General features: G+C 49.9%; 1 long non-coding RNA gene across 5 annotated transcripts in view; it reads left to right on the top strand.

The window, feature by feature from the left end:
* The window catches only part of LOC137672467 (uncharacterized), a 38,343-nt gene that overhangs the window by 560 nt on the left and 13,648 nt on the right, over nucleotides 1–24,135 (top strand). For all 5 annotated transcript variants that reach the window (XR_011049581.1, XR_011049580.1, XR_011049578.1 and 2 more), the window contains exons 2-3: nucleotides 145–467; nucleotides 1,925–1,976. This is a non-coding gene — a long non-coding RNA (uncharacterized lncRNA). The remainder of the gene's footprint in view (nucleotides 1–144; nucleotides 468–1,924; nucleotides 1,977–24,135) is intronic.

Below are 24,135 nucleotides of genomic sequence, written 5' to 3'. Positions count from 1 at the left end.
CAATCTCCCCTCTGTCAGTTTAAAACCGTTCCCCCTCGTCCTGTCACTCCATGCCCTTGTAAAAAGCCCCTCTCCAGCTTCCCTGTAGCCCCTTCAGGCACTGGAAGGTGCTAGAAGGTCTCCCCGGAGCCTTCTCTTCTCCAGGCTGAACAGCCCCAGCTCTCTCAGCCTGTCTCCAGAGCAGAGGTGCTCCAGCCCTCGGAGCATCTCCGTGGCCTCCTCTGGACTCGCTCCAACAGCTCCGTGTCCTTCTGATGTTGGGGGCCCCAGAGCTGGACGCAGCACTGCAGGGGGGTCTCATGAGAGCGGAGTAAAGATGTTCCCCAGCACCTCCGGATCCCCAGCGAGACGAGGAGTATGTGCCCTCTCGACACAGCCTGGCCATGGGGTTATAGAGAAGTTTTCATCTTGTTCTGCTGTCAGCTCTGTGTGCTCATACCCTCGAGACCGACGGAAGTGCACATCTGGTGAGTGGTGTGGCATTCTGCCCAGCTTTTTGTTGTGTTGTCTGACTGTGACGGAGTCTTTCACCAAGAGTGTTTCTGAAAATGAATTACCACCTATGTTAAAATCAACACTTAAACATTCTTTTTCCCTTCTCTAGAGATAGCTTCCTTTCCATACAGAAAAAAAAAATCGCCAGTGGGAAACTGGTTTATAGTGGTTTTATTTTATAAGTTTATTTCTCCACACCTGTGGCAAAACAGATGAGAGTTAATGGGCAGCTTAGCTGTTCACGAGCGAGGTCTGTTGGTACCGCTCCTGCCGAGTTCAGCTCAGCACCGGCCAGTGAGTGAGCAGGGAGAAGCCCGCAGCCCCGTGGTGCAGAGATCGAAGGGCAGGCACTTTGCAGCCCCTTACTGCTGGCCAGGCAGCGTGCGGTTGGCTTTTCCCTTTGGAAAAGGTGTATTTCACCCTTACTTAAAGGTGCATTTTCACTTAAAGTAACGCTAGCTCCGCAGAAATCAAAGGCGTTAAAACCAGCGAGAACCAGCTGTTCTCTGGCTTTTTTCTTAACTCCCAGTTTTACCCGGCCCAGCAAAAGCTGAGCTATAGCATTGCGAGGGTTACGCCGCTTCCCACGCTGCCCACTGCACTTTTCTCTGATTACTGCTAAAACCACTGACTCCATCTCCCACTAGCTGACACTTTTGTTCCCTTTTATGTGTACTTTCACCTTAGCTGAAGTTCATCAGCTTGCATGAAAAATTATGAACGGGCTTCTGAACACAGGAGTCTGGAGAGATTTGGGCAGCTGTCTCCCCGAAACTGCAATGATCAAAGATGTACAAGTCCTTTCAACTCAGTAAAATCCAATGGACATTGCCTAAAACCCCATAAAACCTCTGAGGTGGAAAATGCAGCTTCTGCAGCCTCTTTTCCCTCTACCATAAACATATCAGGATGGACGTACCAGGTCTGTCTTTGCCAGTTTGGCTGCTTCTCGCGCGGACCCCAGCTGCCCCATCAGTCTCTTCTGTTCAGATTCACACGTTGCACTAATCCCATGTGCTCTTTAAAACCTCCTGCTTCCAGAAAGCCTGACACTCAGCACACTGCTCTGAGAAAGGCAAAATGGACAGTTTTTGACAGACAAATAGTCATTTTTCCAAACCATTTGTTCCCTTCGTCCCTCTTTTGATTTTGTCCACCTTTCCTTTCTGTCTTCTCCTCATTATAGTCTATTTGGACTGCAAATCTTTGTGAGTGTGGGCCTCTCACTTTGTCATATCTGCCCACAGCCCCTCACGTGGAGTGCCTTGGGGATAACCCCGGTTTTCAGGACAGACAGAACGAGAGCTCTTGCTTAGAAAGGAAATGCCCATTTCACAACCTGCAGCGTCGTCTCCAGTACGAAGCTGTCACGACTGAAGGGGTAGTGCTGTTCTCTCTCACCTCCTAACTGCAAAATCCTCTATTTTAGGCCCAGTGGCAGGCGTGCCTCCTGGAAGCCAGGACCCCTCCGCCGGGCAGAGGTAAGGGATGCTGAGCTGGTCACAGGTCGGTTTGTGAGACCCGTGGAAGTACCTGTAGAGGCGTCAGTACTGTCTGCTTCTGCGCGGTGTCCAGAGCAGTCCGGGGGGAGGTGGGATCCCCGACTCTGCCCGAGGAGAGGCTTTCTCTGCAATACTGTGTGCACCTGGTGAGAGCTGGGCTCAGACTGCGGTGGTTCAGACGTGTGCAGGCTGAGGGCTGCGGCAGTCGGTCCCAGCCTACGCGGACAGGAGCCCTGTGGCTCTGCCTGGCCCAGAAGTGTGTCTGAGAGCCGCAGCCGTGCCCCCGACAGCGGCCAGGAGCCAGCGCTGCGCTGCTCTGGGTACGGCTAGCAAGCCTCCGCCGGTGCGTTGGGATATGTAGATTTCTCTCTGTGAAAAACTAATCTTCTGCCCTTTCATGATGAATTTTAACTCCATTGCTGATCACTGTAATAAAAAGGCTAAGTTCTGCATGTTGCCTTAAAATAAGGAAGCAAAAAGTTTCTTGTTTAAACCACAAAAAAAAAGAAAAAATTCACTTGTGGAAAACCCACATTTGTTCATCCTCTATAATGTAACTTTTCCCACTAGTATTAAAAGGTTTTTAAGTATCTTCAGTGTCCACAGTTCAATAGTTTTTCTCAGGGTCACAAACCATTTTGCATATAGGAAGAGCAAAGCACGGCTTGTTCTCTAAACCCACGCTCTCCTCCTGCCTTTCCGGGAACTCTCAGGCAAGCTGTGTGTTTTGGAAACAACAGCAGCTTTCCAGGAATACTCCGGTGAGTAAAGACTTTCTCACCAGAGCAGAGCCTGGAGGCCGAGCGCTGGGGCTGGACGGAGCTGTGTGGGATGGCGCCCGGCCCTTGGAAGCCCCAGTGCCCCTCGAGGTGCTGCAGGCAGGGCTCCACAGTCCCGACTGCCGCCGGAGGACACCCCTGCCTCAGCACACACCCCGTGAGGGTGCCCTGGGTCCAGCCCTTCTCCTGCCCTCCCAGAGGGCCCTGGCTGGTGCCCCGGGGTACTTGGAGGAGGGTCTGCGTGTGCAGCTATTCCCTACTCCCCGCCACCGCTGCTCCTGGGCCCCCCCACCCACCAAGTGGGGACTGAAGATCCCCCAGACTTGGTTTGATCTCACCAGAAGGAAGAAACCCACCCAAGCTCCTGCCACGGAAAACGCAACGTTAAAACACTTTAGAATTACACAATAGCTTAGTCCAATGACAACCTTTTTCCTTGAAGATAGATGTTGCCATTAATCAGGTGTTCGCTTGCTTTGCTTGAATAAGCCAAGCTCATTCCAAGAACAAAAGGGCTGCCATTTGAAGAGCCCAGCTTTTCAATTTCAAGCCATCTGCAGATTACAGGATAAATGAAATATTCAGCATACGCAAATACTGTACAGAATGGTGTGATACAGACCATTTCGCTTGCTTTCATCCTTTTCCAACTTATGGCTTTTAAGTAATGGATAGACCTACATCAAAAGCTCCACTCAAATCAGAATAAACAAATACTTAAAGCACACGTTACACATGGCATTCCTAGCCATCTGTAAAGGGTACAGAATGATTCTCTAAAGAATAGAGAGGGAGATTCTTAAACTCCTCCACGAGACCAGAGCATGAAGCAGTGGCGGGGTGACGTGTTTGGACACTTGGCACGTGTAAGGCACTGGCTGTCTGTAGGGGAGCATCTGTGTGTGATGACAAAAGTCCAGACAGCCCTTGCTGACAGGACCCTACAACCCACTGTAGCCTTTCGACCTTCTCTGTTTGTTTTCCCCCTGTGCTATTTAACCACCCTGAAGACTGTCAGGCAGTCTCTTTTATATCAATTTTTTGGTACTACATCTTCTATAGCCCTGCCTCCTCCTTGCTCTCCTCTTACTTGTCTGCCTCCTAAACAGCTCTGTCAGAGGATGCTTTCATCATCAGTGTTTTGGGGTTGCAGCGTCCTCAGTCCAGCTTGTTTCCTTCAGCCCTGTGAAACCTCGTCTGTGGCAAACTCATCCTGGTTGGTGGCTCACAGATGCACCCTCTGCTCCAGACCTGCCTCTTGCTGAAGGGCTCTGTCCTCCCACCTCCCACCCCCCAACACGGAGGGTCAGTGTAGCAGGCAGTGTTTTCTGGCCATTCCCGCAGCCCGGGTCCCACCTGCAGCTTTCCTTCTCTCGCACACGTTTGCAGTGTCCCTTTCTCTTACCTTGGCACTTGCAATCCCAGCGCAGTACCGTCTGGTCACAAAGCTGTTGCAAACATCTCTGTGTTTCTCTGTGCCATCTCACTCTCTAGATCGCTGCGCTGGAACCCGTTTCTCTGCCATACGAAGCGTAAGCTGCCTGTCAGCACGCAGAGGGCTCCTGGCACCCGCTCCCCTCCCTGTCTGTCACCCCCTCGCTGGTGAGATGAGAGCTCCCACCCCGAACGGCTCAGGATGGCAGCCTTCAGCACCGCACTGCCAGCTTTCTGGGCAACCTCTCCTGTGCTTCCTTGTCCTGTCCCTCAGCTTGGGACGAACATTCAGTGAGGCTCTGAGAGGCAGCTTCGTTGTCTGTCCCTGTATTTGCCCGAACGCCTTTTCCTGCCTCACAGGCTCGTGATGGCCAGCAGGCTGGGGCATTGCATCGCGTCTTCCCAGGAGTCTCCGAGGGCTTGGGCATGTGGCTTGCAGTCAGACTGTGCTGCCCCATCACCCTGGCCCTTCCAGTCAGACACCCTGTGTTTATTTAGAGCTGTATTTGTACAGGACCTACCCCAGGGCAGGAACGGTGGCCAAAGGGCTGCAGGAATGGGTGCAAGGTGGGCCCAGGGAGTATGGGATGTACCCTGCTGTAGGAAAACTGACATCCCACTGGGAGAAAGCACCCAGGTTGTTGGGCCGGCCCCTGCAGCACCCACGTGTCCTGGTTTTGCAGGGGTAACATTTATAAAATCACTTTTCTGTTACGTTTTGTTTCAGTGTGTGCCCAGCTGTGGCTGGTGATCGAGGCCATGAGCAGTTAAACCCAGGGCAGCTGCCCCAGGCTGGCCCACAGGTGTAATCTATAACATTAACCTCAGGGTCACTATAAATGGGGCAGCTGCTGGGGATGGGGGCTCTTGGCTCTGCTCTCTGGCTTTTTCTTCCTCCTCTCTTCTCAACAGTTACTATCCCTGGAGGGACTTGCCACCACTCTATGAGCTAAGTATAATTTTGTGTGTTTTGTTTTAGCATTGATATTAGTTTTCTTATTTTATTAAATCTGTTTAAATTTCAACCCCCAAGTCTCCCTCCTTTTCCCAATTCCCTTCCTTGGTTGGGGAGGGGTCTTGGGTGATAGAACAACCAGTTATTGTTTAGCTCCGGGTGTGGGCTGAATGGAGACACGAGGGAGGGTGCAGTACCCAGAGCCTTTGGGGCGCAGAGGGGGACCCACGCTGAGCGTGGCTGGCGAGCTCACCCCGCTGCTCCTCGCAGGGGGCTGGTGCATAAGCTCTTTCCTTAGGTACGTTCTGGCTGATTAAGTCGGGCCGTTCACTGACTGCAATCACCACTCTTCTCCGCTTTCATTCCCGTGTGTGTCTGTCTTTCTTAGTCACAAGATTTTAGCATTATTTACAGAATTCCGGGTGTTGATAAGGCGTGTACAACAACACTCAGGATTTCTCAGCCTGAGGCACACCAATTCAGGTCATGATCCCTCCATCCAGTTACTTTTCATGACTTCAAGTTTTCCGTGTTGCTCATGCTGTTTTCCAGAATATCGTGGTTCATGCTCTTTGGACCAGTGGTTACACATGTCCTGCAACCGATCTGCGCTACCACGTGCGCTGTTTGCTCCTTGTCTCTGAAGTTTCCATAGTGATGTGGTGTCCAGAGTTAGAAGGGCCATCCCTGCTCCATGACAAAGTCCCACCATGACCTACCCCAAACCTCTCTGACAGGTTTCCAGTGCTGCTCTTTACCGGAGGCAGGAGCGTGTCCGTGCCCCCGTGTCAGGGTTGCTCATACCCAGAGCCATAGCACGGCTCCCTGCCAGAGCTGCGTGGGCTCTGTGCCTCGGAGGGACAGCGGCAGAGCACTACAGCGCAGCAAGCGATCCAGTGCTTTTATGACAAAATTTCGAATGAGAAACAAATCTCACCCAGTAGGATGTGACCAGTGCCTGGTCCGAGCCCCCTTCCTCCCCAGCACAGGACCGTGCCCCGAGGCGTGTCCCTGCCACCGCAGCTGGGCTGATGTTCCTGCTTCCCCGGGCATTGTCCCACAGTGCTCATTACCAGCGTTTGGTATCTGCTTTCCAGCTGGTATCGAAGTGCAGAGGAGTCAGCCAAGCTCTTTCCAGGAACTCCTTTCTTAACACAGTTGAATTGTGGTTTTGATTATGTCTTTGAAATTGCAATGAAACACTGTTAGGCTGTCTGAAATGGAAGGTTTTTAGAGGGTACTTTGGAATGTTTTCCTTTATTTTGTCTTTGTGCTGCTTAGTACATAGTTGAATGCCAGCTTTACCTGACTCCTCTGATGCCTTGAAATGCGACGTACATGTTCTGGAGTGCTTTTCTGGGAACTATTGTCCTACAATGTATTAATTACACAGGAGTTCCTAGAGACTCTTGGTTTGCAATGTGCTGCTGTCTTTTTTTAAGATACCACAAATGATTTTTTTTAAACGGTACAGATGGCTGGCATTGATTTGGAGTAGTTTGTCCCCAGCACCTCCTACTCATACCACCTTTTTTCATGCTAGTCGGTCAGACTGTGTCCTACTGATCATCACTTTTCCATTGTGTTTCTGCTACCCAAAGTACCAGCTCTCATATGTCACTCCCGAATTGCAGGTCTCTGCAGCCTGATGCCCCCCAGCTCTTGGCAGAAGTGCACGATCATTTCCATGCTCCTACCTGCCTGCACTCTCTCCCCGGCTTGTCGGGCCACTGTCCTGGTCACTGACCCTGTCATCGACTCAGTTGCTGTTCTTGGGAATTAATCATTCATTTCTGGCCACTTCCCATCCTCTTACCTTCTGATGTTCCAGTTCCCATTGCTAAATTCTCACTCACCCTTTCCTCTACCCTTGTGTAAAAGCACACAGTGTCTCCCTGCTCTTTCCCTTTCTTTCCTTAGTATTAGTTTAATTTTGATTTGCTACCTTCAAGCCCTGGAGAAAAGGCCTGAAGGATGCACCTTTCCCGGGATGCGTCCATTATCCTCCCCAAACGTGCCCTGTAGCACCAATCCTGAGCCCTTCACTTCTGTCCCTTACCTTGTGCCACCTTCACGCTCCTTCCTTAGGAGGGTCCTGATGGCTCAAGCCTTCACATCACTTCTTCACACTGCGTCAATCCTCTCTGATCTGTGCCAGCAGGCATCTGGCATTGTCAGCCCTTTGAGTTTTAGTCTTTAACGTTAGTCCTCTTCTCTTTTGGCTACAGCTTCTCATGGGTCACTGTCTGCTGTGATTTATGGTATCTCCATAAAAGGTTACGGAAACCCCGTGTAACTCCCTGAGCAATCCCATCCATCAGGGCAGGCACAGTAATCACCGACTTGCTTCCTGTTCAATAGACTTGCTACAGCCTCATCATGAGCTTGTTTGAGCTGATGTGCAGTGTCCCTCCGTGCTAACGGTGATGAAAGACACGACAAAGCAAACACTGGTTTAAATCTGCGACATGTATCTGTGCCGCGAGCTGCGTTGCTGCGGTTACAGCTGGATCCTCGCTCCTGGGGTCTGTCGCTGCCCAGGGACACTCCTCACGGCCGCTCGCCAGGATCTGCTCTGGTTCTTGGGCTCAAATGGGGCTAAACAAGGGCGAGTGAAATCCTTTGGCTGCTGGCAACAGCTGCTGTGTGTGGGATAATTAAAGAAATGTGTTGCCTGGAGTATTAATGAACCGGCAGGTACCTGTGCACCGGAGCTCTTCAGTCACACTGCAGGAGCGCGAGCGCTGGCCGCTTCGCTGCGCAGGTTGGTGCATTAAAATGGTCCCTTGCTTCTTGTGGTTTCATTAAAGGAAGTTCAGTGAAGAAATCTGATTTTCAGATACCAGTCATCTAAAAAAATCCCCAATTTTACTGAGTGCAAATTAATTATAAAACATCCATGTAGAGAGAGGATGCAGGGAAAAAAAAGGAGAATTTTCACATTATTTAAGAACTATCCTCCCCAATTTCGTCTTTGTGTCTGTTTTCCCATCTCCACTTCCAGAGAAGGGGGCTGCCTGCTGCTGCCCAGGGTTCAGCACCCGTGGGCAGCTCTGGCTGAGGTGGGTTTTGCTCCCCAAAACGTGCAGCCTGGAATGCCAGGGAGGGTGAAACGGCGCGTTTTAGAAAAGCCGACATGGGTGAATCCCAAACCAATTCTCAGTTGCAGCTGGTTTCAAGCGCAGTTCAGGAATCACCGTCCCTGGGTATCTCAGGACGGTTCGGTATCCACAGAAGGTCTGTCCAGCCCCACAGCCCACCTCCCTCTGTGGGCTGCGTGGGTGACGAGCGGCTGCTTTCCACAGCATAACTGCTGCTTCTCACCACTCTGCGCCTGGGGTACAAGCTCTCTGCGTTTAAGGTTAAAGGCTCTCAGCACAATGTTCTTCTGAGAATCTGTCGTATTGATTTCTCAGTTATCTGTGCTTTTGGTCTCTGTAACAGTCCATCTCGGCGAAAAGCACCATTTATTTACACATCACTTGTGTTGCTTCAGAACTGTCGCCTGGTATTTTTGTTTGATCTTCCCAGTTCTTGCACAAAAGAAAGAGCAAGGAGATCATTTGCTTCCTCCATGCTGGTTATTCCTTCCAGACCTCTAGCACTTCTTTGCTCTCATTTCTCTTTCACAATTTGAGGAGTTCTGTTCTATTCACTCATTATTTAGTCCTACCCTCTGTGCCCCTTTTTGAATCACCGATTAATTCAGGCTGTAGAGGACATCTGGAGCCCTCTGCTCCAACGCCTGCCCAAAGCAGGGGTAACATCAGTCGGATCAGGCTGCTCCACAGCCTGGTTTTACCCACTGCTGCGTGACTGCGTTTGCTCTGTTTGCGTTTGCCACCACGGCCCCTGGGAGGCTGGTGGGTGCGGTGGGGACTTGTGGCCACCCGATGGTGCGTGGTGCCTGCCGCCCTGCTGGGATGGGACCCCAGCGTGTCTGAGCCGGGCAGCCACGGGGGTGTGCAGCGACAGCCCACCCTGCACGGCCCCGACCCGCCAGGCCGGGCTGTGGGTGCCTCTGCTGCTGCCGGGGGCTGGTGACGGGGTGCAGCGGGGTGCATCGGGGTGCACAGCAGCTTGGCTCCGGGGTAACGGCTCCGTTCCCAGCGTCTGCCTTCACAACGCGGTTTGAGAGCTCTCGCCAGCTTTTGGTGGCTGCAGCATGCGCCTTGCTCGTGCTGACAGGATAAGCAATGCTGTTTATTATAATAGTTTTAAGCACCCAGAAGCGCTCACGGTCCTGTAGAATACTTGAAAATGGTGCTGTTGCCTGTGTTAGAGAGACGCAGCCTGACCTGGCTGTCCAGCAAACCTGAACAGGACACGTCGGGTAGGGATGGAGGGAGCCAGTGTGCTGCCCAGGGGAGAGCTTGCTTATTGTCTGGCCGTGGCGTGCGTCCCGTTAACCACTGACACGGATTGACTGTGGCAGTCAGTGAGACACTCTCCCACGTTCAGACAGCGATGCTGTAGGAGGTTCCCTCACTTCAGGAAGAAGTGCTGGATTTTTGGCTTGAAGTAAGCGTGAGCTGCGTTGAAAGACTCTCTCCAGCAGAGCGTCGTGTGGCATGGGGCAGGTTTAAACACTTACCATTGCATGAGAACTCATATGTATTTTCTGCACAAGACTTTTCCACTCTTCTTTTTCCTTCTGACCACTATTGCATGTCATTTAACAGAACAGGATTAATAAAGACATAATAAACCCCTCCGTGGAGCTGCCTGGGTGATCCCTGCTGCGAGCTGGCAGGCGGCGCGGGCTGGCAGCGTTCCAGTGGGACCCCGGGGATGGCAGCTGGGGAGGAGCGGTGACGGGGCTGTGCTCGGAGGGTGCTGGGATGCTGGGGAGCTCCGGGGGCCAGGAGCTCCCACGCAGCCCGTCCGGGTCCATGGCACCTGCACGCAAAACCCGCGGGCTTCTGCCGGAGGCCGAGGTAAAATCCAGAGCAGTGCAGGTGCGAGCCCCGGGCTCTGTCTCTTTTTCTGTCAGGGCTTTGGCAGCCCAGCGAAAGGAGTGGAAACAGCTGAGAGAAAAAAGGGCTAGTGTGATTTCACAGCACTGGAGAGGGGTTTGCCAGGTCCAGACATTTCGAGGGTTGTATTTCTGTCATCCCATATGGCAGGTGGCTTATCTGTACCATCACGTGAATAGATTCCTTCCCAGATTTGTGACCATTTATTCACATACAGTTTCCTGCAGATTTGCCCTGAAATCTGTTTTCACCTGCTCCCCTCTGAGCTGAGCAGGGCCGGCACCCCACAGCTTGTCCCTGGGGCCGTCGCCGAGCCGCTGCCTGCCCCTGGAACCATCAAACAATCCCGGTTGGGAGAGAAAAACGTCCCTTTGCGGGGCATTTGCAGGACTGACCTCCAATTTACCGGTCACTTGTTTCTTTGTTCTTGATTCTGTTTCCATCCCTTGTCTTGTTCATGCAACACTTCATCTTTTCTTTCCACAGCACCGGTGAGGGGAAAATTCTTCACAAGTTGGTGCCTTTCCCTGCAGATGTGTCAATGTATGTCATTTAACAGCTGCAGCATTGGCCTTTGTCATCCTATGGCAACCAGGATGCTTTTCACCCCAGTCAAGCCACTGATAATCATAATTACAATCATAATATAATGATGATGATAATAATAAATGATGAGGGGCTGCTTTTTAATCAAAGCTTTTGATTTTTTTGTTGTTATTGTATAGAAAGTAGTCTGGGAATGTAATAAAAACAACTTAAGAAAAAATTATAAGTACAACTAAAATGGTAATGTAGTTGTTCCCGACTGGCTATAAAAAGATTCAAAATTAAAGAAACAACTCAAAAGTGAGAAAAAAAAAATGCATCCTAGGAAATCTGCCTGTGCTTCGTAACGAGGCGCTGCTGATTTGGGGAGCTCTGTCCTTGGGGTCACAAAGCCAGCCCTGGGGCTGCAGGTGCTGGGGGGGGGGCAGGCAGTGGCTCCTCCAGCCCCCTGCAGCCAGGGGCCAGCGAGCCCCCTGCCCACCCCATGGCAGGGCCCCATCGCTAACGAGCCTGGAAACTTCAAACAAATCAGCTCCATTCCTGCAGCCTTCGTGCCAGGCTGAGCGATTGGGCCCGGGAGGGTCCGGGAAGGGGCTGTCCAGGGCTCAGGGGAGAGAAGTAACGAAATACCGGTACCGGCGCCCGTTCTGTGTGTAAATCAGCACATCCTTCCTCCCATTGATAAGGTTTCCACCAGGGGTAAGCAGCTTCGCAACAGCCCTTCTCACAAGCTTGTTCTCTGGCTTTATGTGTTTGCATCGTGGCTGTATGATCTGCCCTGCCAGCAGCATCCCCATCTTGTTCGGTGGCTTTTAGCCAAGCTGGTTAATCATTTCTGTTAACTTCCTTTTAGCCCGAACAATTTTAGCTCCCTTGAATGCCTTGTTGCTTCCTATTAAGACACTAGCTACTACTGGTGAAAGATGACTGATTGCAATAGCTGTAGGCAGATCCCATGCTGATTAACAAGCCACTTGAAAATAATATGCTCTTTAGCCATTAGAATTATTAATAGTAGCTTTGCTTTCCTTTCTCGGAGCATTTAACACTCCAGGATGTAGCCAGTGAGAGAACGAGGCCTTTAGCTCATCGTGGGCTTCAGACTCAATCTCCTGTCTGCAATGGGGCTGTGCGCTCGTTTTCTTGGCAAGACCCCACAGTGTTTGGTATTTCAGTAGAAGCTTGACTGCTCAAACTGTCCTTTTCCTGGTGACCTGCAGTGAGACTGACCACTAAGAGGAGGAGTTTATGCAGCTGTAACTGAACGGATGGGCCACGTTCACATCACTGACCTGGAAGATTCTGTGCTGCCTTTGACAAGTCCCGTAGCAGCTCTCCTATTCCCTGTGTAAATCCAAGGGAGGACCTTTCCTTGGCTCCTGCTCCTTCCGAGGGTTAATGGCATCTCTGTGTTTGGATTGCCACGTGCAAATCCTCTTTCAATAGACACATATCATGTGGATTTAACCGCTTGGAGAGATCTTTCTCTCCCTCTCCAGTGAGTAACGTTTTGCTTTACATTTATGCCGGTAGCATGTTGTTTTGCTGCTCATCTCCACAGAAAGCTGATAGAGATTTTGCATACATTATGCTCAAATTATCCTACACCTCGCGTCAGGCATGCAGAGCAGAGCTGATGCACTGCGGTGTGGCCGTGCTGCTGCTGTTCCCAGGCCTCCGACGGGGCTGTGACAGGCGTTGAGGTGACATTGAGCATCACCTGCAGGAGCCTGGTCAGAGAGGCAGCCTGCGCTTCTAACTGACATCTTCATTCTGCCTGGCTTTTATGGGTCCTTTACCTTGTAAGACCAGGCATCAGTAATTAATATCTCCACTTTGTAGGTTAATGGGAACTGGGACAGGGTGAGATCTCCTGGCTCTCCCTGGGTGCTCTATCCACCCCCCAGGAGCAATAGTTACGCAAAGCCGCACTGCTGTTGAGTAAACAGAGCTGCAGCTAACACGTGGATGTTCTTCCCTGGGCCTGGCTGGGCTGTCAGCGCTCTGGTTATGTCTTCATCCACTTCTGTAGCACACAGGTTATATAAAGCGATAAGGGACAGCTAACTCCAAAGTGCTCTGATAGCTTTCTGATAGTCCAAGCCCAAGGCCAGCACACCCCGTAAAGATGTCTCTCTTCATACGTCTTTGACAATGTTATTTAGAGGATGGACTGTACTGAAAAAAAATTGCATCCTGTGTACCTGACGTTATTGTTCAGGAAAGATCACTGCTTGAAGTTGCAGTTAGTATGCCAGGTCTCCGGGCAAAATACAAAGAGCTCACTGGAACGTTGGCGTATTTTGCCATGAAATTTTCTGCAGCTTTTCACAGAAAACAGCATTCCTCAGCTCTCGTGCTCCACGCCTTCCTTTTAGCCTCTCCTCCATCAATCATTTGGAGCTGGTGATACGTTTCCATTGAAAATCGTGTTGTGATACAATGCAGCGTGACAGCTGCAATTTGGCACAACGCGACGCATCAGCCGAGGAAACTGCGGCTTCGAGAGCAAATGCAGCAGAGCTGCTCAGAAATTAAACCACCTTGATTACCCCTGAATAAATCTCAGATCAGAGGAGCTCACGCTGGGGCTCGTTCGGCATTAGCAGGAAAGCTCTATGTCAGGGCGCTGGTGAGAGGGGACGCAGCGGTCCCATGGGGGCTGATAAGCCCGTCTGATAAGGTAGCCCAGATGTTATGTGGAGACCCCCCGACAAAACAATGAAACAATGACTGTGCTTTGTGACGCCTCTGTCACCGTCCCATTCCAAGGGTAAGAATTGTTTAAAAGGGAAAGTACAAGCCGCAGGGCAAACAGCAGCGCTAGTCAGCGGTGACAGTGACGCAGGGAAATACTTTGTCTTTTGCTGTAACTTTTGGACATCACTGGTGGTAGCAAGAAACCCAGAGCACAACCAGCAGCAGGAGGAGTCCTGGCCTGCGCCAGCCACAGTGCACAAAAATGCCCCACGGCCCTCACCCACCCCAGTCCTCGCCCACCCCTTGCCAGCATCCTCCAGGACAGACCTTGGTCACAGCGCCAAGGACTGCATGTCCCCCCCCAGGTCCTTCTGCCCCTCCCCATCCCCATGTCCCGCACTGACAGGCTTCACGGAAACACTCACTCTTCTATATAACTCAGTCAATAATTAAAACTCTGTGTGGAGAAGCCACCGAATATTAATTTTTACTCTTTGGTATCAGCTTTTGAATGTGAGGGTTTTCACTCAGCTGACAGCACTGACACATGTTACCAACTAACAGCGTGTGCAGTTTATCTCCTCCCCAGCAGAAGGTTGTGTTGAGTTATGGAAGCGTAAAATACACGTACCTGAACGCAGGAGAGGGGCTGTCGTAAAGGAGATAACGATCCTGTGTAAGGGTGCGCTTACAGGCTGGTACATTGATCGTGCAAATTCTACATACAAGGTGATTTTGCTCGTTGTTGTTCAGCATAATTTAAGACTGGAAAGGCATCAGGAAGTGAGCCATTTAAAAAGGTATTCTGTGCCAGATAGAACAGCGGTCTCCAGGGTTACAGCTGGTGTGCAAGGGCTCGTGCTGAGCGCGGGACAGCGGAGGGGACAGAGCCCGTCCGTGGGGGGAGCTGGGATGGCACATGGACCCGTCGCACTGCGGCGGGCGGCCGTGACCCCCTCCCGGTACCTGCTGCCCCGCGGGACCCCCCTGGTTTCTCTGCTGGGCTCTTATCGTCCTCTCTGCCCGCCCGGTGTGTGGGTTGGGGCAGGGGGGCTCCCCGGGGGTACGAGCTCTTCCACCGCCTGTTTCTGACCATCCCCTGACACTGGAAACAGCCCCAGACTCCGAGCAGGAAGGTGTCGGTGCCCTGCCCTGACTTCTCTATCAAACCTCGCATCCCTTCAATTCTTTCGATTGAGTTTAAACTTGTACTTGGCTGTGGCTGAGGTTCCTTCTGATCGAAACTCTGAATTAACGGTTCAGGTTTAGTTCTGGTAATAAAGTTTTAAAAATAATAATAATTGCCCACCTCCCTGGCAGTGTTCAAGGCCAGGTTGGATGGGGCTTGGAGCAACCTGGTCTGGTGGAAGGTGTCCCTGCCCATGGCAGGGGGTTGGAACTGGATGGGCTTTAAGGTCCCTTCCCACCCAAACCAGTCAGTGATTCTGTGATTCTGTGATACCTTCTTTTATCACAGCCAGAGCAATACAATCACCCAGTGTGACGATCTGTTCCTCAGTCTGTGCACAGTGCTCATCTCTGTCAAAGGATCTTGGCTGGAGAAGGTTGTTTTTGATTTTTACATGAATTGTATCAGACAGAGCTCGAACATACTGACTCAGTGGGCTCGTTTTTCATCATTCTGTTCCTTTGCAGAAATTCTGATAACGACGGTTTCTTCTGAGCTGGAGGAGGGGGGCTGGAGGGGGAACGGCTTCTGCACTCTGTACAAACCCTAAGTGACCTTCTGAAGGCAGGTGATGAAATAAGACCATCAGCATAAGCAAAGACCAAATCAGCATAAGCAACAAATGCTCAATGCTTTACGGTCGTCTTTATGTCTCTGCCAGTTGTGCATGGCTTGATTTTTAGAAAGGCGTGAGGAGCCACGTGCACGAACACCACCCTACGCATGGGAAATAGTCAGGTTAGTTTGAAACTTAGCTAAAAATACACAAGAACCAAGCACTTTTCTCGGCATGGCCCTAATTCATCAAGGGCATTGAGAAAAATGAATAAAAATATTTCTGTTGAACTTGGAAACAGCCCCAGAACCCAAAATTTGTGCAGTTCTGATGATTTTATTCTTAAGAATAAAACCACTTTAAAGGTGAAGATTTCACCTCTGGCTGAAGAAGTCGTTACTACAAGTTGCTGGAGGCTCACAAGCACTTTGAGGAATTGCTACTGTATGTTCAGCTTGCTCCTCTTCCCCTTGACATCAGCTCTTGCCCGCGGCCAGGGATGGGATGGTCCCTGAGACCGACAGGAGAGCACACTGAGGGCTGAGGAGGTGACGCAGGTCAGGGGAGGCATGGTAAAGTGGTTACGTTGCAGTAACATCCCTGTAGTTAACAGATTAGCTTTGCATGTGTCGGCTTTCTGTGAGTATCCCCGGTAATGCGTGTATACGTGAGGGTGCTCATAGAAGCAAGGAATCTTCAATTAATGTTGCTGGGCATTTTTGAGATGGGATATTCTGAATTAATCGTCTTGGACATTCGTATCTGGGAACTGCTCCTGAAAGTCCTTTGCAGCCTGATCTATAATAACTCGAAGGACGGGCACATATTGCTTTCATAGAGGCACAAAGAGAAGGAACGGAAATAGAACTAATCTACCCCAAACAAGTCAGATTTTGTAAGTGCAGAAGTTATTGAAGACAGAGAAATGATCTAGCCAGAAAAGAATGCCAGGAGTATTTAAGGAACCTGACCTTATAGGCGGAAATTTGAGAGCAAGGAACAATATGGAGATAAATGGGTGTAATATAAAGGTTTCTGTCAGCCTAAGTTGCTTAAAAAGCCTCCCAGTGTTACATGAATGTAGATTAAGCAATGATAGAAAAGCATCTTTGGATACATTATTACTGTAAGCTTTTTATGCGTTACCTCGCGTTGTTCTGAGAAGGTTGTTGCGAGACGTCTCTGCTCATTTCCTCAGCTCTTACCGGCTCCCAGACACAACCCCGACTGAGCCCTGGGTCGCTCTTTCCCAGACTTCAGGCAGATGAAGGATAGAAACGCGGGGTGTTGTCTGAGCTGTTGGCTCTCACCGAGCGCTTCGTGCACGCTCCGCAGGGCGAAGCACCGCCGCAGGCAGGCGTTCCTCGGCGCTGCCCTTGCCCTGCGCCGTCTGCGGGCTCGGTACCTTCCCGGCATCGCGCACGTGTGCGGGGGGACGCTGTCCCTGACCCAAGCTCACCACCCACCCAAAGACAGAGCAACGAAGTGCTTGTGGCACTCACGGTACGGCGTGGAGCTGAGGGGAGGGTGGGAGCGCTGCACGGATCGCTGCAGGAAATGTTTTTCTGGCAAGGTCTGTTTAGAGGGAGGATGTGAAAATTTGCTCTCACCAGAGCTGAGAGCAAGAGGAAATGGCACAATAATTTTTCTGCAGATGAAAATGGTTTTGCAGTGATTTGCAAATGTGGCATAATTAATTCGGCGAACGAGTCTGGAGTTACAATATGTCCAATCTGGCAAACTACGGGGCTCTCAGATCTCAGCCGAATTGCAGTTCTCGCCTCCTCCCAGTGTTAGAGCATGCGTTTGGGGTCATACTAATGGTCTCATCTTGTTGTGGGAAGACTTACTGAAATGTAAATCTCGGGCTTCATCTCTGACCTCGCTGATCAGAGGCTTTTGACAGTGGGACAAAGCTGGCTTTGCAGGCTGACCCTATTGCTGTTGTGTTTGGCCAGGCTACAGGCGACAGATGAGATCAAGGGGGTTCAGGTAGATGAACACTTGGATCCAAACCCTTCTCTCTACCACGAGCACTGCCGTCACGCCACCCTGGGAGCCCTGCGGTGACATCCTGCTCCCCGCACCTCCACGTGTGGCAGCTGGAAGCCAGAGCAGGGCTGCAGGACGTCGCAGTCTGCCCTGTACATTCATTTTGTGCTTGCCCGTAGGGCAGCAGGAGTCAACTAGACAACACTGATGGGAAGTTCTGACCTGGCTCCAATTCCCCTTTATTCCTGCTAGGGGCTGAGTCCAGCTGTCCCCCTGCTCAGCTCCCCGTCCCCAGGCATGGAGCCGGGTCCTGTCCCCCCAGGTTTGAAGGGGGATGCGTGCCAGCTCCCATTGCCAGTAAGAGCGTGCGACCTGCTACCGGCCCTCCCCGCAGGGAAAAGCTCGAAGCTGGATTCTGCATCAAGGCAAAAGTCAGTTAATCTGGGGGGGGGATGCCTTCTCCCCGCCTCCTGGAAAGGTATCAAAACATAATGACAGTGTGTCCTTTCTCATTTGCTGGAACCAACAGCCCAGTGAACATGATGCACATATTAATCGTACGCCATTGGAGGGGGATCGCCCTGAGAGAAGGCAGCGGGCAGCAGCACGGCGTAAGGGATCAGTGTATCTCTTTCGCCAAAAATAACAGAAGTGTATGAAAATCTGTGTCACATCTCTCTTGAGAGGGGACACGTTTCCTTGGCACACCCCCCCCTGCCTCTGTGCAAGCCGTCCTTGGCCCGAGGGGCTGCAGCCCATCACGCTGATGGGCATGAAGCCGCCCCGCAGCAGGAGCTCGTCCCTGCCCACGCAGGGCAGCCGCCCTGGGCAGGACCCGAGGAGATCAGGGATTCCTCCTCCTTTTCTGGCAAGGTACCAGAACAAGCCCGCAGGACCTTTGTGTGGCCATGGCTGTAGCTGGGACTGGCAGCAAACAACTTCTTCTGTAAAAGCTGCAGCCCATGAGAGTCTGGCAAGTCAAATCAGACTCCGAGAACGAGGGATTTCCCAAGTGTACATCTGACATGTTCAGTAGGATAGAGAGCTGCTGATAAAGATTTTTTGCCAGACACACAAATTATTTCTGAAGCTCTGTATTCCTGCTGTTTGTGGACAGAGTCACTAAAACCTTCACTCTTAAAGCAGCTGTTGTCAACAATTTCCTTGCTAAGCCATATGGCAGAGTTCTTGTGTCATTTCATTTTGAAATGTGATTTTTTTTTTTTGTTACTATAGTGCTTTAGCTGCCATGGTTTTGTTCCTCTGTACATGCACCTCTGGAGCAGCAGCGCATTCAGGGTGCTGCCGCCGTGACGCGGGAGGCCCCTTCCTGCTCCGTGTGCTTCGTGCCAGGACAGTTAACACTAGTGAAAGGTCTGTGTTACCGTGGGAGGAAGGCCTGGATAAATCCTCCTCTTGTCACACCCATGCATTAGGCAGGGAAGCTGCAACCCAAGAGAGCTCAAAGGCTGGTAGTTGCCGTTGGGACCCGCGGAGGTTGCTGGGCTTTGTGGAGGACTTTTATTCGGGAGGCACAGACGAGGTAATCGAAGGCCAGAAGCCGTGTCACAGCTTTGGGCGCACCCGCGAGCTCTCACGCTGTTCCTCGGTAAATTAGAGCAAGAACAGGTTTCTAGACTAAGGGGTTGCGAACCGTTTGGCACCCAGGAGTGCACTCCCGGAGAAGAGTCCAACACTGGGAAATGGTGTGTAATTAAAATGCTTAAACAACCATCACGGAGGTGTGAACACGCTGCTGTAATTACACAGCTGTTTGTTCATTAAAGGAGGAATTTAACACACTTATAACATTTACAATTCTGCACACTAAAAACCAGAACAAAATTAGAGTTCTTAGGAGCGATACAAACAGTCCTGTTTCCTCTCCAAATCGGCCTTTAGATGTCAGAGCCTACAGAAAACTTCTACAAGGGGCGATTTACTCAGGGCGTCACCTCTTCTTTGTCAGCGTGCAGCCTCAGAGTTTTCATTCATCCAGAACAGGCACTTTTCCTGCCTATAAAACCCAGTCTCACAACCTTGTCTTTAAGCAAATGGAACTTTTTCAGCTCCCTAAGGAGATGTTTCATCCTTTTCACTTTTTCCCTATCTTTAGAAACAAACTCACTGCTGTATTTCATCTGAATTTACATGCAATTTCACTGCACCTGAACTTGTATTTCTGTAACTAATGAATTATTTCATAAAAAATTTAGACCAGATATTGCCAGGAGGTGTAGGAATGGTTTAAAAAAAAAAAATCAGCTTTTGATAGAGTGTTGTTGATTAAATCTTGATTAATCAACAATTAATCCTGAGTTACAGGATTTTGTGGAGCTGGAGCAGGGAAGTTTCCTACATAGGACAGAGACTGTCTGGTGTTCATGCATCACCAAGGTTATTTATTTTGTGCCTCAGCTTGAGGGTAAGACACATGACTGTGATTTATTAGCAATGCAGATGTCAGAGCGGGGCGAGAGGTAGGCAGAGCGGGGAGCTGGCCCTGCATTGCTGGTAAGTCCTTCCGACAGAGGGAAGGTAATGAGGACTCAGGCAGGGTCAGTGGTATTTATTAGAGATGTTCCTGTCTAACACTTAAAGCCTCTTTTCCATCAGTTGGCTGAACCACTCCGTATCTGCCAAGCTGGCTTAAAGGCCAGAGAGGCAAGAAGGGCTTTCCCGGACACTTCTACCCCTGTTTGTGCAGTGAAAGACATCCAGACTTGCACTCCATCCTTCCCCGTCTTCCGACCTCAGAAATCATCCAGGAAATGCAAACAATAACGAGCAGTGCTCAGATGGTGAGCATTATTAAATGTAATTGGCAAAGATGAAGGCACAGAGAAATGTGAATAAATCATCAGGTTTTGCCACCATTTTTTGGGTTTTTTTTTAGGTGTATAGCTTGGTATAAAATAAACTATTACCTGGAGACTGCGTGGTAAACTGAGGAAAAACTGGAACTATATCTTGGACAGCTATGGTATTTAACTTTGCTCTGATAGTAGTTACTAATGAAAAAATGAAATTAATTGCACATTAAAGGTTGCACTTGACTTAGATGAAGTGGATGTAGATAAAGTGTCTCTAGTCCATCACTCAGTCCCGAGTACATAGTAACAGGAAATCAATTATCTCCACCAACATTTGCTCTTTCTAGTGTGAAACAATAATTAATTAACTTATTGTGAGTGGTCAGTCCCTGCTCACTCTGGAAGAGCCTTACAGATTTAATGAAGCACCGTTCTTTCTAAGTTTGTGTTGGAAAAGTGACAGTGACAAATTTTGAAGCTGAATTACTTGGCATATGTGATCAGTTAATGGAATACCTTCCTCAGCCCAATTGCTTAGTTCCTGTCCTGTTATTTTTCCCCAATTAAGCAGTAGTCTGCTGACTTAGGCTGATCCAGGAGCGAGCGTGCCATTGTCAGTTAGCAATAAAGTGATTCGTACACAAAAATACCACTTTAGTACAGGTCATAGCCAGCTAATATTTGTTTGGTACCTTCTACAGTCCTTAAAGTGTTTGAAACAGAGGAGAACCGTGCACAGTTCAGGGCAGGTCCTTCACAGCAGACAAAATGGGACAACAGCGAGTGCCTGGAGTTATCCCGCTTGAGCTCGATGGAGAGCTGGGTACGTGGTGGGGGTCCCCGCCAGCGGCAGGAAACACGCTCGTTCTCTTCCAGCAGTGAGCATATGGAGGAAAAAATTGAAAGGGAGTTTTTGGACTCCTGATTGAAAAAAATAATTCATGGGCCCATGTCTGTTGGTCGCTATTTGAGGACTTCATACCAGCCTGAGCAATTGCAGCAGGGGATGAGTTGAGCAAGGAGGGAAACTCTCCCCATCTGCACTGGTTTTCTTTTGTGTTAGTTTTCTCAGATCATTACAAACATCACTGAGCTTTGTGGTCTCAAACAGACAGGATTTTAGCACATAAGGGGAAGTCCAATTCCTGCTGGTTGCACTGCAGCCCACAAAGAAATAGCTGTGGAAGAGATGTGAGGAGGAGGAGGAAGAGCAGGTCAGCTTGTCTCCTTACCTTTGCAGGTATGAGATGCCAGTGCAGGCTCTGCTCTGCCCAGCTGCTCAGCTCAGGCAGAGGGAGGCACATCTCAAGCTCCCTTGTACCTTTCTAACAGCACTGCGCTCACCCCCCCATATTCCAAATCTGTCTGTGTTGACAAAGTCCTCCAGCCTCATCTTCCACAAGTTATCACTGGAAAGAGACGTACAGCTTCACTGTAGATTGATTAGCTCATTTCCACATTTGTGGCAGAAACATTAAACAAAATACTAAATAATTCAGCATCCTACAGCCGTGGGCATCCACTGGCTCCCCGTCTGTCTTCCCCAAGGGAAAGCGTGTGGTTATTTCCCAGCGCTGCCAGCTATGAACCAAAGTGATTCTGGGCCTTCATGCGAGAGCAGGCTGTCAGAAGGGGTAGGAAAAGCTGCAGCAATACAGGACAAAATGCATCAACCTTTCCAAGAGAGAACTTGGCAACGGCAGAAGTCACAAATGGTGAAGTATTTTTATGAAGAGTGAGCTCCATGTTTTCCAGCAGCGACTTGTCCTGAAGATCTCTGCACATGGTGCAGAGTTAAAGACTTTGTACAAGTGACAGGAGAGAAAGTCAGTAGTTAAACACCTTATAAAGACGGCTCGAGATAGGGAGATGAGATGGGGAATTGAAAAAACCCCTCATGTAAAGGTTAATTAAAATATTAATAATGCAAGGTTTCAATTATTCATGCATAAATAAAAAGATGTTTAATGATAGACGCAAACTGAGCATTAGTACGGTGGACGTGACATTGGAATAGAGAAGGAACAAAAGAGAGCTTTGACTCAGCCCAGGAAATCACTGTGGAGCACAGAAAATGTCGGTCAAGGCGATGGCGCGTGTGGGAGTGTAGCGGATTTATGCTTGTATTCCATAGACTCACAGACCTCATTTTCACAGAATCGTATTTGTCATGTCTCAGACATTCTTCATTTCTTGTGATACACGATTGTACTTGCCAATGTTTATTTGCAGTTATTTAAAAAAATTAACAAATTACTAAGAAAAACATGCTGTGAGACACCTTCATCTGTTTTGGTAGCCACCATATTTGATCTTCAAATGCAGAGTTCTTGTACAGTAACAACTGAAAAAACCACCATAATATTTTTACATCCTTATTTTCTACAGATCATAGAATCATAGAATCATAGAGCAGCCCAGGTTGGAAGAGACCTCAAAAGATCATCTCATCCAGTCTTTTGTGGGAGAGGGAGCCTAGATGAGATTTTCTAGCACCCTGTCCAGCTGCATGTTGAAAACCTCCAGCAATGGGGACCCCACCATGTCCTTGGGGAGGTTGTTCCAGTGAATGATTGTTCTCACTGTAAAAAATTTCTTTCTCACATTGAGATGAAACCTCTCCCAGTGCAACTTGTACTCATCCCTTGTCCTCTCCATGCGGCTCCTTGTGAAGAGAGAGCCTCCATCCTCTTTGGAGCCACCCTTTAATGACTGGAATACTGTGATGAGGTCCCCCCTGAGCCTTCTCCTCTCCAGGGAGAATTGACATAACTCCTTCAGTCTTTCCTCACGGGGCAGGTTCTCCAGCCCTTTGGCCATCTTCATGGCCCTCATCTGGACCCTCTCCAGTCCGCCCACTTCTTTCTTGAATTGTAGGGATCAGTTACTGGACCAGAACTGCAAATGACCAGTGAGGCTGGGGGTCAGGCAAGCGATACTGCTCTCCAGCCTAAAGCCCACAATGGTGCCACGTTTGTCACCCTGTAATTTGTGTGCTTCTGACACGTCTTTCCCTGTTCGTGCCCTCACCGCAGCATATCTGCGCACACACTTTGTTTCTGTGCGGCCATAATTATATTCTCAGTTTCTCTCTCTAATCTGTCTTTGACAAGTCACTTATATTTTGCCTGCTTTCATGAGCTTTTATAGGGAAAGAAAGTTGGCAGGCAATTCTCAACTACCCTACTTGTCTCTTGTCTGTCTGATGATTGATTTCCCGTGGGAGTAAGTTTTGATATTTGAAAAGATCCAGACTATTATTATTGAACATTTGAGTTGTGTAATGGAAGTGTCTGTCTGACAAATCCAGAAGGGTATCTGAGCAAAAGGCTCAAAGGAAATTCTGGATCATGTATAAAACATTGGCCAGTGCATTGTCTCTAACATCAGACAGAGAATGGAGAGAAGCCACAATGCCAGGAGAGCACAGCCCGGCTGAGGAAAAAAGAGGCGCAAATGGAATATTTTGAAAAAGTCAGGAGAAATATTAGGTTCTGTGAAGACTGAAAGATACGACAGACAATGGGATGAAAAAGGACCAGTCCTGACCTACATACCCAGGCAAAATCCGCACTGACAGAGAGGAAAAATGATGCCTCTGATCTGCAACTGATACCAAGACTTTGGGCAGACAGAGTGGGATGAATGCTGCTGAAAAGGGAAAAAATCACCCAAACCCCAGTGGAGTCTGGGAACTCGCTTCAGACGTTACCAGCATCTCGCTTGTGCTCAGCCTGGGCCCACACTGCGGCTTGGGGACACCGTCCTTGTCCCATGGCAGCAGACACAGGGGGAAGCACCTCCACGAGTGCAAGGAGACATCATCATCAGAGGCAAACTCTGCTCCTGTGCGTAGGATTAACCCCGATGTCTCCGTTCCTCCTGTGACACCGGTGCGCTGTGCCATCCTGTCACTGAGCTGGCCAGACAGCAGCAGCGGGGCTGTAACCGTGCGTGGGTGACCCAGACAGCGGTGCACTGAGATAGGGGGTGGCAGCAGCTCCAGGGGTGACCTCGTCTCAGGGCTTTGCAGGAGGGAGGGGCAGCACGTGCTTTGCCCGGGCGTGCTGTCCCCAGCCTGTACCTGGTGCGGTTTCCTGCACTGCGAAGCATTTCTCCCACCGTTTGTAGGGCAGTAGGGCACTGTGACAAGCTTCAGGAGCCGTCTGCACAAGCACAGTTGGTTCCTGTCCACACC

Source organism: Nyctibius grandis, chromosome 20, assembly GCF_013368605.1.
Source record: "Nyctibius grandis isolate bNycGra1 chromosome 20, bNycGra1.pri, whole genome shotgun sequence".
In the NCBI taxonomy this organism is placed as follows: Eukaryota; Metazoa; Chordata; class Aves; order Nyctibiiformes; family Nyctibiidae; genus Nyctibius; species Nyctibius grandis.
This window is presented reverse-complemented; position numbering and strand designations above follow the sequence as displayed.